The sequence below is a fragment of the Seriola aureovittata genome, chromosome 15 (genome assembly GCF_021018895.1).
Source record: "Seriola aureovittata isolate HTS-2021-v1 ecotype China chromosome 15, ASM2101889v1, whole genome shotgun sequence".
Lineage (NCBI taxonomy): Eukaryota > Metazoa > Chordata > Actinopteri > Carangiformes > Carangidae > Seriola > Seriola aureovittata.
Window position 1 is genome coordinate 1,635,318 of NC_079378.1, and position 20,264 is coordinate 1,655,581.

Sequence of the window (20,264 nt, forward strand, 5' to 3'; positions counted from 1 at the left end):
ACTTAAGGTGTGATTTGTGCTTTTTCCTGTGAGAACTGAGAGGAACTAAGGCCCGACCTGATCCGATTTTAAACTATAATGAGGTGAGGCTTTCAGAGAGAGGCTCTGGTTTTTATTATTGTTATTAATCATTACATTAGACATACAAAATAAGGCTTTTTTAAAGATAAAAAGGCTGAGATATCCTGAAGTCCCTAGTATAGGTAAAGCTTCAAAAATTCTTGATCCTACAATTCCCATAATGCATTAAAAAATTCCCTCATCTTTCAAAGTTCCCCCCTCTCTTTTAAATGTAACTGCAGGTTTTCTGTCCAATATTCAACGTCTCCAGCTTATACAGCAAAATGCAAGTATAAAAAGTAAAACTACTCATTATGCAGCAGAAAGGTCTCTGTCTGTGTTATTGTACAGTATATTTATTATTACTAAATCATCGAATTATGCAGCAATTTTAATGTTTTAGCTGGTAGTGGAGTTAATCTTACACTGCTGGGCAGTTTTATCTATAACCTTGCATTGTGCTTTGTCAGGTGTTGTATGTAAAATATTAATTTGCAAAAGAGTAACTGTATCTAAGATCAATCTAGTGGAGTAAAAAGAACAATGTTAAAGAGGAGGGGCGTGACGGACAGAGACCTGCAGACTGGAGGGACCTGCACAGAGCCCTGACCTCCACCATATCCAACCAGACCTCATCACCCAGCGTCAGTGTTGGGCTTCACTAAAGCAGCCAGGCTCTGACTCGTGTGGAACGCCTGAACCCAGAGGGCTGTTCCAGCAGACTGGACCGGCCCACATTATGAGCTGTAATAGTTAATTTGGAGAAGCAGCCAGTCAGCAAATCCAGACACTTTAAAAGCCCACTTAAATGTGAAGCCATCTGTATTATGTGGGTTAACTAATGATGCTCTTTGTTTGTCGTCATTCGTCTAATGTGATATTTGCTCTCGTGTGCAAACACGCTAATAGCTGAGGACGAGGATGAAATACAGAAGGGAGGGAAAGATGGAGGGAGACGGGATCATAAAAAAAGTATTAAAAGGAGTAAAGACAATTGGATTACCTTTTTTGTTGGTAATGGTCCTGAGACCAATAAAGACTTTTTAATGGATATCTCTGACAGGACACTGTGGGAATGTAATAGCCCTTGTATCTCTCCTCACCCATGTATGGCTCATGAGTGGAGGGGAATACTGATTGTGTGCTGACTGACTGACTTTAAAAGAGGAAGATGATGGAGTGCCGAAACATTAACAGGTTTTTCACTTTGCAATTTAGAGGTTTATGTCATCAGGGAAATGTCTCTAAGAGGCAATAACATGTAAAGTGGTCTTTCGATGTATTCAAAGTTGTCCCAGCACCTCTCTCTCTCTCAGAGCCGGTGTGACAAGTTGAGCGTTATGACATCCCAGGAGACTCAGGGAAATGGGCCACACCGAGGAGCAATATCACTTCAGAGATGAATGAATCACTGCTGGCTAAAAGCTATCTGAGCTCGGTGTTGTCAGATGAAATGATTATGAGATTAACATTTAGTAAAAGTGTGTTTTAGTGCCATCAGTCACGGAGATGATTAAAGTCATAAAAAAAGAGGAAAAACACATAAGAGGTGACAAGAGAGGCGAATCAGAGAGCTCAGGGCAGGGACGGGTTCCCAGGATTTATTCAGGGAAGATAATAATAATTATAGCTTGAATGAGCAGCTTCTCCTTGAGTGGAGCTATAAAGTAGGGATTATAAACAAAAAGAAAAACCCAGCGTCACATGAAAGAGCATTAGGAAGGCTATCAACCTGTCCACTCAGGTTGTAGTGCTGTGTAGAGGAAATGAAGTTTAGACACAGTCGTTTTTTTTTAATCAAGTTAATCACAACTTCAGGTTTTAGTTTTGCTCTGGATGTCACAAATTTAATTTCATTAAAAACCAGAATCACCAACCCATGGTTGTATCCCTCCGCCACTCAGACTAGTTTCAGGTTACATCTGTGTAGTGTTTTGTGAGGTCACCCTGACCTTTGACCTTTGACCACCAACATTTAATCAGCTCATCCTTGAGTCCTAACGAATGTTTGTTCTAAATTTGAAGAAGTTACGTCAAGGTGTTACTGACGTATGACACTGTGATATTTACCTGTGACCTACAAAGAGAATTAAAGGAGCTAAGTTTTGCTATTGCTACATAGCTAACATTAGCATTTGCAGCTGTTTACTTACCAGTCTTGTCAAGAACTCCAGCCACTGTTGATGTTGTAATACGTCATCTGAGCAGCTCTACTTCTTCGGGTCAGACTGAACACTACAGTGACTCGGTATGGGACAGTTACGGACCAGAGCTAGCTGGTTAGCATGCTAACTTTAGCAGAAGAGAGGAAGTGATACAAATAGAAGCAAAACAAGAGAGTTGTTTTTCACCACTGGATAACACTTCTTCTAGACTGGTAAGTAAACAGCTGCTAACGCTAATGTTAGCTATGTAGCTATAGCATAAACTTACATACATATAAAACTTTCTGCATCAAATTGTCTTCTGAATAACTTGCTGTCATGGTCACAGATCGAATATGTAGTTTAATGTAAGAATGAGTGAAATACTATAGATTATATACAATATACAATATAATTAAATACTATAGATACATACAAGGCTTCATGAAGGCCAATGTCAGAATGAAAACACTGAGAGCAAAGACGCTCTCTGCCTTACAAACACTGAAATTCATGCGGTCACACTGTCTTCCACACACGACTCTTTTGTCCCATGACTTCAGCTGATGTGACACAGCACTTTATGAAAAGCATGGCCTCTAAAAAGCACCTGCTTCTCCAGTGGAGAGACTGTGACTGAAAGCCAATTATCCCGCCTGTCACAGAGAGCAATGGAAAATTTCCACCACTGACTCATTTTCTGACAGTCCGTGGAACGTGAAAGGACAAACAGGTCCGGTCTGTGTGGAGTTTATTTTGCGGAGGGGATCTGATAAGCTGTCTCAACACTGTGACACGGTTCCTCAGAAACAGACCGGGACAGGGTCTGACTCAGCTCCGGCTCCGAGCACACGTCACATTATGTTCAGTGTCGAGGAGCCGCATTGATCAACATGGAAAAACAAATCAATTGACGGGATTTGGTCTTGATGCCAAATGAAGTCTTTAAGGGACCAACCTATAATCATGTAGACAGGTGCACTTCTGGTGCTGAACAGATCTGCAAATAATTCTATTCAAATTGTCTCTTTAACATAAAAGAAGCTGAAAGACAAAGCAAACTAACTTCTGTTTCACATTTAATACCAGTGATAATACAAAGTGCTTGACAGAGTACAAGCAAAAGGAAGCTGAATCAAAACAAACATAATAAAAGAAGTAAAACAAACAAACTGGACAAAAAAATTGAGTTAAATGTGACTGCAAAAAGATTAGTCTTGAGTTTAGACTTTTGTTCATCGTATTTAGCTTTCACCCTGGGATCAGCTGACCCGAGTGGTCTATAAGGTTCCTCCTGGTCCAGCAGATTGGATTAGTATTTCCTGATTCATTTTGGATTGACTTCCTTTGTGTGTCTTGTGGTTATTTTACTTCCTGTCTTTGTCCTGTTTCCCTCCGATGTGATTGTCTGCCCCACCTTAATGTGTTCACCTGTGTTCAATCACCCTTGCCTCCCTTGTGTATTGAAGTCTCTTTGTCAGTTTGTCTGTTTTCACCACAACTTTGACCTTTGACCTTTGACCATTGTCCACCAAATCCTAATCAGTTCATCGTTGAATCTGAGTGTTTGTGCCAAGTATAAACTAATTTCCCCAAGGTGGTTTTGAGACACCACATTCACGAGGCCAAAACAGTGTTTTGTGAGATAATTGAGGTCTTGACCTTTGACCTTTGACCACCAAAATCTAATCATTTCATCCTTGAGTCCTAGTGAATGCTTGTGGCAAATTTAAAAAAGTTCTGTCGAGGCGTTACCGAGATATCGTGTCCACGAGAATGCGACGGACGAACATACGTATGCACATAGGGACAACCCGAAAACAAAATGGCCTCCGGCTCTGACTGTTGCCGGCGCGGAGGAATAAAAACACACGGTACATACTGTAATACTGTAAGTGCAGTTCCTTCAGAATATAACTGGCAGAGCAGATTAGCAGTATATAAACACTATAAGACTTGACACATTTGTTTTGTACAAACAAGGTTTATTTTCAGTGACACGACTGTGACAGTAGATTTTGTGTTTGTGCATCACTAGAGGAGGAACTTCATCTGTAACACCTCTCTCTACACAATGAACGTATCACAACTGTAATCAGTAAACGAACTGTGTACATTTCTCATGTTTAATTCTTAAATGTTTTAAACAGTGTCACATATTGATTCCGATAGAAAGCCATTAATCACCAGAGATCAGGCCGCTGGGAGAAGAACACACAGTCTTCACATTCACATTCAGAAAACACTCAGCTCCCCATGATGTCGCCAGGTGTGGTTGCCATAGGAGATTTGGGATGGAGCTTGATGGTCCTGTCCATCACCATGACAACATCATAATGTGACTCCTCAACAAGTCCTGAGATCCTGATGTGACTGGATTATAATTACAGATACGCGTTGGAGGAACTCGTTAGAATGTGATACAGGTCGTCAGTACAGCAGAGATGTCACTATTTTTAACTATTTATTGGATTTTCCCAGCAGCTCTCCTTCAGGTTGAGTTGTGGTCATTCCCTGACGGCCGCCGTCAGTCATAGAGAAACACCGGTGTATTGATTCACATTAAAAAAAACAAAAACCCAAGCATCAATATCCGTCTGGTTCCCGCCTGATCGCCGCCGCAGCTTCAAAATGCTGTGTATTAAAATGTCGGGGGCTGTGAAGCAGCCGCACGGGGGTCCGGGCTCTTCAATCAAACCAGCGACAAGAAAAACACCAGTGACTTAATGATTAATTCCAGATCAATTCCCATGTTGTGCTTACTGTTTACGGCTAAACGCACCAATGATGCATAAGAAAGCGTGTAAGAGCAGCTACTCTCGCCAAGCACGCCGCCACTTTGACTTATTGCTTTCTGACCTTTCATGGCATTTGGAAAGGGCAACTTGGCAGACAGATGGTGCATACACATATGCAAATTGATAATGTTAGGTGATGGCGGCAGCGGCGGCGGCGGTGGCGGCGGGCTAGATCAGAGATTCTAATAATTTGCTCAGTGCCTCGATAATCCCTCTCCGTGACAGGAGTGCCACTAATATTTGAGTTACGGCGTCAGTTTCCAGGTGCTGCAAAAACATACACCAAAAATATAATTCAAACTCTGTCAGCAAAGTAAAAATGCTGAGAGTGAACTTGCCCTTTAAGGAGGACAGACGCTGAATTTTTAATGTGATTAAAATTTTAATGCCTCAGACCTCTGACCTCGCTGTCATTAGAGATTTGTCTCCAGTCAAAGTTAATTTCAGACGCTAAATTAGTGAACTACATATTGAATAAATGCTAATTTCCTCCACCGTGACCCTTGACCTTCACTAACATTTTTAGAGGAGAAGAAAACAGTCCGGCAGTCGCTACGGCCTCGATGAATATCAGTAACGATCAGTAAATCTGTATGACTGTGAAAAGCCACATAATAAGGTCAGCAAGGCCAGTTTGGGTCACATGTGTTTTCAGTGTGGGCGGTTCTTTCTAGAAGGATGTGTCATTCATTAATTGTCTAAAGGTTTAAAAAACACTGAAGGAAAACAGACTAAGTTAAACATGGACGTACAGACCAGAAACATTCCTCCAGCGGGGAGGAATAAAAACATTGGATATATTATTGATGTGTTTAACGTCGAACTGGAAATGTCCGCAGTTTTTATTTCAGAAATCTGGTCTGATCTTATTTTTAATGTCACCATGAGTTTTCACAGATCTGGGGAAAGCTGCATTTTGAAATCAAAAGTCATGAAATAATCACCTTTCATTATAAATTTATATCCATTGAAAACTTTAAGAGCATCATAAAGAATGTGGTACATGAGACGTGCACTTGTTTGAGCTCAAATTGTTGTCATGTCGTATATTTGTGGTATTTTATGCTGAGTTTGTATCGCTGCTGACTTGGACAAATCTCAGTGGGACTTCCTGGTAAAATGAAGGAAATAATAACATTTCTGTTTACATTCTCTAAATAGCAAGTTACATAAATGCAAATGACATTCTCCCTTGCTGATTCTCATTTGGTTTGTCCCTCTTCCTCAGGGAGGTCAAAGGTCAGGATCAGCAACAGAACAGCACAAGAGAAACTTCAGCTTAAACAGGCAGAATATTTGCTGAAACAGAGACTTGAGGCGCCAAACATGATCCTAACACGAATTAGCATCTTTTCCCCTCTTTTCTCTTTGCAGTCTATTCCTGGTCGGGACGCTCAGAGAGAGAGAGAGAGAGAGAGAGAGAGAGAGAGAGAGAGCAGCTCATTCCTCCCTCACCGGCCCGAGTTGTGACAATTCAATCTGTTCGACGTCTTCCCGCATGAATTATGGATTAACTCCGCCACCTCTGAATGTGGTGGGGATTTACGTTGATTGAGCAGACCTTGGCTCTCTAACTCCACCTGCTCGTGTTTGCAGGCTCAGTGTGGATTTGAAAGAGGTTGGGAAGAAAAATCGAGGTAATTTGCAGAACGTCAAGGTAAGAATGAAATGTGGTATCACCGTATCCTCAAGTCAAGTTTTTCTAAATTTAATTTGTGTTGGAAATACACAGCTTTAATTTGATTTTACCTTTTTACATCATTCTCTTCAATAAAGCTTCACGTCGCTCATTTTATTCAGTTTCAAACATGATTTTCATCCAGATACAAGATTACAAAACAAATCAGTTTTGCAGATTTTACAATTTGAAATTAAATGATTGAATCATGACTGTCTATTTTTAATTTGTTTGGTTTTTAGAAAAACTATTCAAAATGAAATGTTTTGCCTTCATTGATGTAAGTATGATATGGTCAAAAGTATGTGGACACCAAAGACTCATGGTTTAGGTTAAGTTTTAATGCTGCAGCGGTCAGTCATATTTTAAAGAAAAGTTTAACCTTGTTAACATCCATATGATGTTTTTATATAATAGACATATGATGAGTGAAATAATCATCAACACCATGACAGTCTCATTCAGACAGCCAGGGTTACAAACCTTACGTCACAAACCTAAGGAACCAATCCTGTCAACTTGTGGGGACGGGGGGCGGGGCTAAATAAACCTGAAACCTTGTCAGTACAGAGAGAGAGAGTTAGCGTTAGCACAACCGCTAACACTGTGTCAGCTACTGCCAGTTACAAGCTAACAAACAGCATAAACAGACAAGTAGAAGATGCTAACTGCGCTATCGGTTCTGACCCGTCTGCTAGTCTCTGGTTCTGGTCTCAGACTCCTCCTCTGAGTCTGGGTCTGACTGAGTCTCTCTGATGTTTCCTCCTCTCACCATCTTGATGCTCTCTGCTCTTTCACCTGTCCACCTGGAGCCAGCAGGTGGTGGGCGGGGCTCAAGGCCTGAGTCAGATTTCTCAACCAGGAAGTAAGAGGAGATGAACTTTTTTTATTTATTAATTTTTTTTTACTTTTTATCAGAGAAAAACAATATATATATATATATTTTTTTTACAGAGTTTAAAACATGTCTGAAGGAACTTTAAACAACAGCGTTCTTCCATCTTTGTGGTAACAGATGGTGTTTTGAATCTTCGTCCCCATCCAGCACCGTCAGGATGAACTGGATTGTGGACCGTAAGCCGGGCCTCATCGCCCAACATCAGAGCTGGATCTCACTAATACTCCTGTGGCTGAACGGGAGCAAATCCCTGAAAGATCTCTGTGGAAACCAGAAGAGCGGAGGCTGACACCGGAGCAGAATAAGGCCTGTGGTTTTTGAGAACAGACAGGTGCGACAACTGTGTAGGTGTAATTTTGAGGTGTCTTTATAATTTCTTCAGGTGTCCGCATGCTCTTGGACGTTTTGATGAAAGGCTTCATGACAGGAAATGTCAGAAAAGCAACGAACACGTTCCAGCTGCAGGTGCAGTCCAGGCCAGTCACTTCAGACGCCACATGAAGGAAGCGACGCCCAAAGATCTGCTGTAACAGAAACCAGAGGAAATATTCAGGGCAGGAAGCTCAAAGTGCTTGGAAGAGTTTAAGCGTTTTAAAAACTTCAAATCATTCAGGGAAGCAAAGAATCAATGACCCGACCTGGTTAATCCCTCTTTTAAGAAGACAGAGTTTCATCTGACATTTCCGTCAGGGTACTGATCAGCTATAAAATCACTTTTGAATCCTAAAATTTGACCAGACAGACTGTGAAAGCCATTTTAGTCATTCTGAAGTTAGCACAAAGTTTGTCTGGGAATCTTTTTTCTCTCAAAGCTTTAAACCTTCCTCCTCTCTCTCACTGCTCTCTTTCTTGTTGATATTCAAATAAACAAGAAGGTTGAATAAGTTCAGCCTCCGGTCTGAGAAAATCTCATTTTGCCTGGCTGACATTTATGTGAAAGAGGAGTAATGGCTCGGGGTTTGTGACTGTTCTGTCAGTAAGCTGGGGGGGGGGGGGGGGGGGGGTAAATGTTTAGCAATCTGAAATTGACTGACCAGTCAAATCAAAGTTTCACAACGTAAATCCCTGCTCTTACTTTGCTCTGACATTTCTCTGGGAGATTCAGAATACCAGTTTTGGTTTTGGTGAATCTCACTTAAACCTGCAGGAAATTAGAATCAAAGTAGAAACTGAAACGTCAAATCTATCTGGTTTTGAATATACTGCATGTAAAAATAATAAATAGTAAAATAATTCACCAGACACCCCTAAAGTGGACCGTACCATTTCTTAACCTTGACATTAGCTGAACTGGCTGCTTCACGTCATCAGTGGATCACCTCTTCGAATCTCTGCTCCCAAGCTTTGTGCAGACACTGTAGGTAAATGTAAGTAGCAGTAGCTAACTACTAGCTTATGTATACACTTTACTTTCTTACTGTCAGTTTCTGAATTACATTGTGTCAAGTATCACGGATGGACGCTAATGTTAGATAGTTTCTAACTGTAGCCTTAAGTTGCAGTTACGCTAACTCACGTTAGCTAATTTCTAAGTTAAGTTTTATGTTACAGTTTAGCTAATTAATGTTAGCTAGTTTCTAACTGTAGCCTTTAGTTACAGTTTAGCTAACAAATTTTAGGGAGTTTCTAACTTAAACTTTAAGTTACAGTTGGGCTAACTAATGTTAGCCTTTCATTTCCAGTGTTAGCGAGTCATTTAATTACCAATATAAAATGTTTTATATGATTTAATGTTAGCAAACACTGGAGCTCAGTCATGAGCAGCGAGACGATGGAGGATTAGTTGCTGTTGAGAAACGTTTTCACATCGATATAGTTTATTATTTCACGTTAATAGTCTGTTGTGTGTCTGTGGTGGTTTAGTTAGACTTCTACCATGTGCCAATTGCCACATGAGAGGAAATAGTTTTCTTTCTACTCCACTACATTTATTTGAAAGCTTTAGTTAACCAAGCAAGATACTGAAAGGACTGTTACACTTCAGTCATCTGAAGCACTGCACTGGTTTCATATAATTCACACTATGAGCTTTTCTGGATATGATGGTGCCTGAACACTAAGGGCTTTTCCTGCAGGGATCAAGTGCAGAGAAGCTAACATGGGAGAAACATGATCTCTCTTCATGGTTCTGTGATGTATCTGGAATGAACAGAGACTCAGATGTAGAGAAATACTCAGGAGACAAGGGGAAGTTCAAAAAGGCAAAGTATTTACTGAGTTGCCAGGTAGTCAAACACAAAAGTCAATCAGGGGCCAAAGTAACGAGGTGTCAACAACAACAACAAACGGATGGTAAGGGTTCATATTGTGTTTCGCAGCTGGCAAATCAAAGTAATTTCCCACATGTTGTGTTGTTCCTCTCTGGCCAAAGAATGAATGCCCCAAAATTATACCAATTTGGCACAAAAGTGCTCAACAGAAGACACTTGTGACAGGCTCGAGATTTTTATTGCTCAGTGAAGCTGCTGGATAAATACAAAGCCTGCATGTGTACAGCTCTGCTACGTCTGCAGAACGGGAAAATTAGATTAAGTTTTTGGAGGTTTAGTGGGAAAAGTGTGAAAGTCAGTTACAATAAGAAGCTCAGTCAGTCATTTATAAAAGCCAAATATTGCATTTCATCACTGGAGAGAAAGCAAGGCGGAGATAAAAAAATAAAAAAAATAAATGAAGGAGAGAAAAATTCAGACTTCAGAGTGTGTTTTCGTGCCACAGGCTGCAGCTGCGACTGATTGTGAACAGAAGCTTCTCTTCTTTTTGCCCGTCAGGGATCTGCTGGGGTAAAAGCTGGGGCAGATACTGGGAAAGGGTCACAAGAGGTCGTTTGTCAGGGCTTTTTAAAGGACGTATACGACTGTTTTAAAGAACAACTCTCATGAACATTTTCTGAATCTAATATGTTTGAGAAGATAAAACTACTTTTTTAAAGGTCGGACAAAGATCGTTCACTAGTGATTATGCATTTCTTTCAATGTGTAGCTGTATGTTTATGGATTATACACGATAGATTGGTTTGGTTATTTATGTAGATACATTGTCATATTAATAATGTAGAACATCAATCATATTTATGAAATTATAAAATAAATAATTATCTTAACCTTCAGCCACAAACCTAAGTGAATAGATGGAATATTAGCATGATATTAGCATTATTGCCTTGTTGGCCTGAAGCTCCCCCACCCTTCATCCTCACACTCTTCCCGGCTAGTCGAACCGTGGGAGCTGTTCGAACCATCAACAGCCTGCGATGAAGTTCAAGAAAGAACCAGTCAGTCAGATAAAAAGAAACTCCTCATCTCTCGTCTGTCTGCGATGTTTCATTAAAGCTGCACCTCCGTCGTAACCCGGCGATTTGAGACATCGTGAAACTCAGTCAGTTAGCGATCGCTGCTGAGCTGATGGAAACAAACCCCGGCTCGCTGCGAGGTGCCGCCTCCGATGTCCCATCAGCGCCACTCTGCGAAGATTAACAAAGGTGAGAAAGTGCCCAGAGTGGAATGAGTTGGCTTCAGCATGGAGCCGCGTGATGGCGGTGATTAGCGGAGCGGAGGCAGGAGATACGATGCAGCACGGGGACGAACGCACATGGTTGTGTTTGCTGATTAGACAGTGAAGTAATGTGGGTGATTACACAGCAAAACAGCCTGTTCGCATCTCGACGTATGAGTACAACAACAATAAGGAATATTTTAACCCAAACTTTTTATATGTTAATTTTATCCAACATCCACCTTTTAAATTATTCAAAATTAAAATGCAAAATAATTAGATAAATATTCAGCCCTTTCTGTAAAAGGGTTGGAATAATCTTTACCATTTTGTTAAATAGATAAAATGCTGTTACTGTTGGAAGAAACACACTGAACTGCAATGAAAAAAAGAAGCTCAAACTCAGATTTTTGATGTTGTTCCTTTAAAGCAGAAGCAGCTTTTATCACCGTGACGACGTGTTGACCAGCATCAGACCACACAGGTGTCTGTGGACGGGTCGAGGGCTGAGGCCGAGCACAGCGCTCCATGACCATTAGGACTAATGTGGTAATTTGACAGAGAGCGACTGAGCGCTCCACTGCAGCGCCGGGTTAATGTGGTGTCCAGTTTGATTTCCTGGTTATTAGTGCTGAATGATTACGACAGCTTTTCTGGGAGTTAAATTCCCACTGCTTTGCTGCAATGTGAAACTCTCCACACACACAGTTTCTTTCCTTTTCCTCTGAGTCATTAGAGTTTTATCCTCATTTCTCACTTTCTGCTTTCAAATCTCAGTTGCTTTCATTTCCAGCCAGAGTCTGTGCACAGAGGAACAAAGAGGAGCGGAAAGACATTTTGTACAGACATTGAAATTGAAAGAGTTTTTGAGACTAAATGGGGTTTTGATTGATCATAAACTACCATGGAAACAACATATTGATAACATTAAATTGTTAATAACAATATAGAGATATATTAAATTAATTTAGTGCTCACTTATACATCCCTATATTACATATGTTATATTATTGTTTGGAAGTGTGGGGGTCGTTTTTTAATTTAATGTTTTAGTATATTATTATAAAATAATGTTCCGAGCTGAATCAAAGTCACTCTAGACTGTGAACAAAAGACAAATATGATCTGAGAGGTGATTGTAAATTCACTACACACAAAGATGAAAGGAGATTAAAAAGGAAATGTGTTTCTGTTGTTGAGGTTAAATTATGGAGCAATGCTAATATAAATTTAAAAATGTGTAATTCGTTTTTCGTTTTCAAAAGAATGATCTGTAAAGCTGTTTCTAAAGATTAGAAATGTGAATGATTTCATTATCACAAATTATGGAACAATGCTAATATGAATTTAAAAGAATAATTGACTAAAATTTGAAATGTGACTTTGTTTTTCTATTGTGTTTTCAGTCAATACTGTTTATTTTTACTGTCTTATGTGTGATTACTGAACAAAAGCTGAACCACATTCATGCCCCCGGAGGATGAAGCCTACTGTCTGTTGATCTTCTGTCTAACACCTTTGTTTTTGAGTGAAATGTTTTGGATTAGCTGGCAGATTGGGGGCGGAGTCAGACACTGCCAAGACGGTGACGGTGGAGCAGCTCACTCTCAGCTTCAAAACCACTCTTCAGAGACCTGTGGGTGACGTAACGGAGGCTGCGTCCATCTTTATCTACAGTGTATGGTTTATTCATGGATAGCTGGTGTAGTGTGATGTTGGATGTGCTCGTCTGACAGCTCAGACTCTGACTCATCAGGATCTGAATTTCTGTTATTTTCCTCCATTATCTCTCGTTTCAGCTTCGTCTGTAATTTCATGAAGTGGAGTCGTACACTTTGTGAGATAAAGACGACGTTTTCCTCTAGAACTGAACCACTCTGCACCTCAGTGTTTGGTCTGAGCACACTGCAACACATTTCACATCTAATGTAAAACTATCACTTAAGAAAACAGCTTCAGCTACACGACAAACCTAAAAAAGACAGAATGAGGAGTCGACGCAACGAGACGTATTTCTGCAGCCACAGGAAAAGCATGGAGACTGTAATGCAGCAGCAGCAGGCGATCGCACTGCCTCCTACTAAACCCACGTTTTTCAACAGATCATGACAGACGGACGAAGACTCTCTCACCGTCAGAGAGACTCTCTCTCCTGCACAAACGTTCGTTCAAACCTGGAGGAAACAACAGTTGTACCAGCTGTGATAACTGCAATATTCCACCTGTGTTGACCAGTTTTATTTTTATTCCTCCGCATTGGAGACAATCAGAGCTGGAGCCATATTGTTTTCGGGTTGTCGCTGCGTACGTACGCACGTCGCATTCCCGTGGACGCAATATCTCTGTAATGGCGTGAGGGGACTTCTTCAAATTTAGTAAAAACGTTCACTTGGACTCGAGGGTGAACTAATTCGATAATGGTGGCCAAGGTCAAGATCAGTGTGACCACAATAAACTTTTTAGTTTATCTAGTCTGAGTGGCGGAGGGATACGACCACGAGGAGGTGATTCTAGTTTTATTCTCGTAGTAATTCCTCAAAGTTCACACTCACACATCCAGCCTCCATGTTGGCTATATGCCGTGTTTTTCTGTTTTCTATTGTGATGATTAAGGCTGCTGTCTGATTAATCATTTCTCTCATGCAGACAGCGGTATCGTTTGTATTTAAAATGTTTCACTAATTGCCTCCTCCCATCGAGCCAATTATTCCTCCATTGTGCTGCGATCCTGTAATTGACAAGCCTGAGTCACTGAAAGTCAATCAGTGTGGAGAACGACTAGAGGAAGAAGAAATATAAATAAATAAAAGCCTCGGCTTTGTGACGCCGAGAGACGGTTCTCCGCAGGAAAATGACAATCAGTCATTTCAGCAAATTCCCACAGACGTTGTGTTTATAATTGGTCGTACAGTAAATCCTGACATTTCCCTAAACGCATAACCAAGTCCTGTTTGTGCCTGAACCAAACCACAGCCTCCTGCCAGGGCTGCAACAGCCAGTTTGATTTTTATTCATTTTTTCACTTTATAGAAACCGACCAGTGTTTGTGTCCCACTGCTAATCTACACTCAACAAAAATATAAATGCAACACTTTTGTTTTTACTCCCAGTTTATAAAACATTTTGTGAACACAAAAGAAACATGATGATCTGTAACAACACTTCTTCATTACTTAGTGCTGTGGCTCAGGAAGGAGAGACTGTGAACTTGGCCGGTCGGTGCAGGAAACCACCACGAGGAGCTGATTCTGATTCTGCGGCACACCTGTGCAGTAATCAGCATCTGGATGTGCCACACCTGTCAGGTGGAGGGAGGATCCAGGAGAAATGCTCACCAACATGGATTTAGACACATTTGAGAGGAAGGTTTCTGTGTTTTCAGATCTTGAATTTCAACTCATGAAACATGGGAGCAAAAACAAAAGTTTTATATTTTAGTCTCCGCAGTGAGAACAGTGATGAGCAAAAGGCAAAACTGCTGCTATAAAATAAGACAAAAAGACGAAGAAGAAATGAATAAACCCACACACAGCATCTTGTACTTTACCTTCCTCCTGTTTCTTTCTGCTCTCAACAGCCGAATAAATCAATGCTCTGATAACAGTTCTGTGGTCATGAGTAAACACAGCTAATCTGCTGCAATAAACAATTTATTCAGCTTCTGCTTTTTTCTTAAAAAAAAGAAAATCTAATCAGAGACATCTGCTTCTTTCCAAACATTTTTAAATGAGAGTTTATCTCTGAAGTGAGTCATTGAAAGTTATTCTCCACAGAGGAGGGAGATCATTTGTGGCTAATGGAATAACAAACAACTTTTCATGCTGTGTGTGTGTGTGTGTGTGTGTGTGTGTGTTGTGTGTGTGTGTGTGTGTGTGTGTGAGTGTGAGGAAACGTTAAGGTTAGACCAATACATCATCCAGCTGCCACATTTGTTTTACTGACCTCTGATATTTTCTTTGTGCTGCCTTAAAGAAATACTAACTTTAAAATGCAGTAAAAGTTTCTCCGCTCAACTAAAGATGAATGAAATTACAAATATTTAAAAAGATAATTTGTGTCTGCGTGTTATGATGGAAGTCCCCGAACATCCTCTGCGTTCAGGCGTCGGCAAAATTTAGTTTCCTTATCTGACATGTTGCCAAACCTGCCTGTTAATAATAAACTCTCATAGAGTCTCATGAAGTTCAAATGAGGCCGAACAATCCTTTGAATTCATAATAGAAAGCATTTAAGAATTTTCAATTTTTCACCCTCTTAACATGATATTATAATAATGAGCAGGGGGCTGTGAAAGCCGAGGCAGATTCATTAAGGTGAATTTTCTGCACTAAGTTTTAGCCAAACCCTCGGGACTTAACTGGAGGAGAGAAATAATTCTGCCACGTTCTTGGTGAAGTGTCTCTAACTATGAAGCAAAAATAATCCTGAACTTTACCAGAGGACAAGAAGACATGAAAGAATATCTGTATCTGTTTATTGTTTATTTCAGGGCCCATGTCGACAGGCCGGAGCGAGATTTACAGATTCTGCGTCTCGCCTATTTTTCACATGTGACGCGTCTCCCAGCAAGGAGAGACAAATAAAGCACCTGATGATGTCATAATGACATCACAGCGGCAACCTGGCCACAACTGCTTGTAGGAGCATCAGAGACTCGTCTGTTCTAACTTTTGCTTTCCTTGCTCCAAAAACTCGTTCAGAATCTGTTCATCATTGATTCTTTACAAAACTTTTTTGTGTGTTTTTCTAAACCAACCACTAGAATAAATCTGAAAGTCAAACCCCCCCCCCCCCCCCAACTTCCCACAAACAACATTAGCAGCTGTCAGTCTCCCTCTCCCCGTGACCCGAGCCGTCACTCTCCTCCCTCGTTTCCTGACACCAGCTATCCAAGTCTTGTACGACCTCTACCTCCTCGCCTTTGATGCCTCTCTCTCTCTCTCTCTCTCTCTCTCTCTCTCTCTCTCTCCGCCTCCTGCGAGCAGCACATTTAAATTTAAAAGGACCCTGAGGACCCTCAGCCCCGGCTGGGTCGGGCTCTCTGCCGTCCTGACCTGGATAATATGTGGCTCCTTTAATAACAGGTAATGAAACGTACCACCTCGCCACTTAGCACTGATCTCTCCCTCTCTCTGCCCTCGTCCGTTATTCTTCTTCACTTGCCTCATTTTTAATTCTCTTATATATTTCACTTAATTCCCATCTTTCTGTCTCTCTGTCTCTCTGTCTCTGTCTCTCTCTCTTTCAGGCTAGTCTGTCTGCCTGAAACGCTCACACACACACACATACACACACGAACACACACACACACACACACACACACACACACACACACGTCGCCCTATCATTTTATTCCATCACTGAATGACAGGGTGAATCACTGCTGCCCGGCGAGGACTGATGTGACACAGTTAACACCCGCCTGTCAGAAACCCATCACTGTCTCTTCACTTTTACTGGTCAGACAGACCGTCCCATCCCCGCCGCCACCACCGCCACCGCCGCCGCCGCCAACCCACCCTCAGCTGTCTCCGCCTGCTCCGTAGCTGGTGTCAGCCTCGTGGTGACGGATGTGTTGGGAGTCCTCAGATCTGGTCCTGACACATTTCATTTCTCTGCAGAAATTCAAGCTGTTGTCACTTTCAGGGTCTTTAACTGCGGCACGTAGAACTGTCCTGACTGAACTCTGCCATTTCTTTCAGTCGGTTCAGGGGAAAGGTGAAGTACTGAAAGTTGCAAGGAGAGACGATTATCTCCATTTCTATAATTCATCACCTCTGTCCTGCCCTCTGTGACGGCAGGACATGTGCCTGTAGAGAGAGTTCAAACTACAGGTACGTGCTTCAGTGACCTGAGGTGTTTCTCACACCTGTATTTTAATATTGTTCAATGAGCCAACAGGTAAAACTCCTGAATCCCTGAGTGAAAACAAAGAGGGGGACTATTGTAAAAACTAATGTTAAAGGTAAAAGACTAAACCACCACATGAAATAATAAAATCTATATTGATGAGAAACAACAACTAATCCTCCATCGTCTCACTGCTCATGACTGAGCTCCAGAGTTTGTAACATCAGATCATACATGACATTTTATTTTGGTAATGAAATGACAAGCTAATACTGGAAATGAAAGAGCATGCTAACAGCTAGCTAACATTAGTTAGCTAAACTGTAACTTAAGGCTAAAGTTAGTAACTAGCTAACATTAGTAAGATAAACTGTAACTTAAGTCAAACGGTTTGAGAATTGATGGAAACATTTGGGATAATGTAAGAACACAACTTTTATAACACTGGTCAAGTTGTTTTCAGACACTTCAGTGCAGAAAAGTTACAGATTATAACTTTAAAAGCAAACTGCAGCCTTTAGTTTAGCGCAGTCTGAATGTTAAAGTCATTAAATTTAAAAAATGTAGAAGTTTAATGTGATCTTGATCAGGTTTCAATTTGCTTTTATCACAAAGCAAGGTCAGCGTGTTCTGGCTCTCTAAGTGGTTAATGGACTGTGTTTATAAAGCACCTTTATCCAATGTGCTTCTCATTCACACGTAACACACGCACACACACACACACACACACACACACACACACACACACACACACACACACACACACACACACACATTGAGATGGCAGTGGGGCTCCGATGACGGTAGCTGTCTGACCATCGGGAGCAATTTGTGGATGATTGTCTTGCCCAAGGACATTTCGACCTGCGGCCGCGAGGAGCTGGATCAAACCACCAACCCTGCAATTAGCGGATGACCTGCTGTACGTCCTGAGCCAGAGCCGCCGCTCTTCAGGCCAAACTGGCTCAGCGACGCCATGCACATAAAGAGACGGAGAGGATTTATGCTAACAAGACCAATTTTTGGAAGAAACCCACTTAATTAGACGAAGGTTGCTGAAGCCGTTTGCTTAATACGTGTTTGCATGGAACATGGACTTTGGATTCTGTCTGTCTCTTCATGACCGCTGTGAAAGGGAGGGATGATTAACGGGGACCTATCGCTCATTTCTTTGTACATCTGTGCAAGCAAGTATTAAATTAAGACTCTGCAAATTAAATCTGAGCCTATTCTTGGAGCCCTGTAAGACGTGGCCCCCGGGCAGCCGCGGGATGTCAGGCTTTGTCACAGGCTACTTCCCGAACGTGGAGCCACGGGGCGTTTACAGGAAGTGTCAGGAAAACTGAATTTACGGCCACATTAAACATCCGCAGACCGCTGACTGTCTCGTGTATCGTACAGTCAGGTCTGGGCGATTGCCAGCTGCAGCAGCCTTTACGTTTCAAACAACTTCTGATTTCTTTAGCAGCCTCGCTCGGTCGCGCCGCGGTGGTAATGACACCTACTCAGATCTCATTTCATCACATTACACAAGGTACCTTTTCATGTCTGTATAGAGGGGGTGGGGGAGGGGGGGGGGGGGTGGGGGAGGGGGGTGGTATTGTGTAAACAGGGACAATATCAGGTGCTTTCTAAACCTGCTGTTAGTGTCTTGCATGCTGACGGGCTGGGAGAGCGTCCCAGGGATCAGATGATCAGACACTTTTTAGCCATAACTCTAAGACTTCAAACAGCAATTATGACAAAATTTTAACACAAATGGTTCATATTTTATTTGACTCTGGAAAAACAGGGATGTGAACTAAAACGAGTCTGAGTGGCGGAGGGATACGACCACGAGGAGGTGAGTCCACGTGCGTGCGTATGTTCGTCCGTCCCATTTCTTGGACGGATATCTCAGTGACGCCTTGACGTAAACTCTTCAAATTTGGCACAAACATTCACTAGGACTCAAGGATGAACTAATTAGATTTTGGTGGTCAAAGGTCAAAGGTCACATGACCTCACAAAGCACGTTTTGGGCCATAATTTGAAATTCATACAATAATTATGACACAATTTAACTTAAATGTCTTTAAGGATAAAATTAAGTAATGACATTCATTTCCAAAAGGTCAAAGGTCAACTTCACTGTGACGTCATAATGTTCTGCTAAAATACTTCTGGGCATTATTCAGCGCTGTAGCTCAGGAAGGAGAGACTGCGACCGTGTTTCCTGTGACTGGTTGGTGGATGAAACGACCACGAGGAGCTAGTTTTGTGACTCAGTGACTATTAAAATAAAAACAGACACAACAGTCTGCCGTCTTTCTTTCTACTCCTTTGTGCTCCTCATATAAGAAATACAGAGCTGTCTCTTGACTTGTCTTTATTCCACATCATTAGAAGTGGATGGTGTTTTACACAGCAGTGAAACAACTCTGACGCGCCCTCGTTTTCCCTCTGAATTAAAGAATCTCACCGCTGCATCCGTCGACGCCTGTTCCTCCAAACCTTATGAAGAGCAGAGGGCTGCAATGCAACGTTAAACTGACGGGGATCTGCTGTTGAAACTATGATTCACATTCATGTCAGTGATGATTAAATATGACTGATATTTAGTTTTTCTCTTTGCCTCTGGTCTCTGATGGCGTCCTGCAGCGTTACTCTGCCCAGTAACTCTGATGGCGAAGAGCCAATGGGAGACGTCACGGCCTTACACCGAATAAAAAAACTCTTATATCTGAAAGAGAATGTAATGAATAATTAAATTAGGAAGGAGAAGGAGATGCTGGTGGTTTCAGAAAGGACAGAAATGGGAGAAGTAAAATTAGATCATCACTCTTTGTGAGTCATTAACAGGCTCTTCTTTTTTTTATTTCATTTTATAAAGGGAGTACCGTCTGTTTCTCTACCACACAATCTCTGTGTTTGCCCTCCTCGGCTGCCTCTTCATACTTTTGGGTGGGATGATGCATATTTCATGGATATACGCCTCTTTTAGCAGGAAATTATATTTGGAAAATGAATAAACAAAAGGGATTTGATTATCCAAACTGAACTCCAAAGGGGAACTCTACAACTTTTTATTTAGAGACCACATGCTGTTTGTGTGTGTGTGTGTGTGTGTGTGTGTGTGTGTGTGTGTGTGTGTGTGTGAACCGGTGTGTCTTCGCACTGTGTCCTTGTCATGTAACATAAAGGCAGGTAGTGAGCGTGTGCAGAGAATATTTCCCACCTTTTTAATTCAGGTTTCTATAAACAGGAAGAAGAAACTCAATTAATTAGGTGCAAATATTAAATTAACTCCATATTTCTCTTTCAGTCAGAGTCACAGTCAAACTTTTTATTTTGTTTTGCTTTTT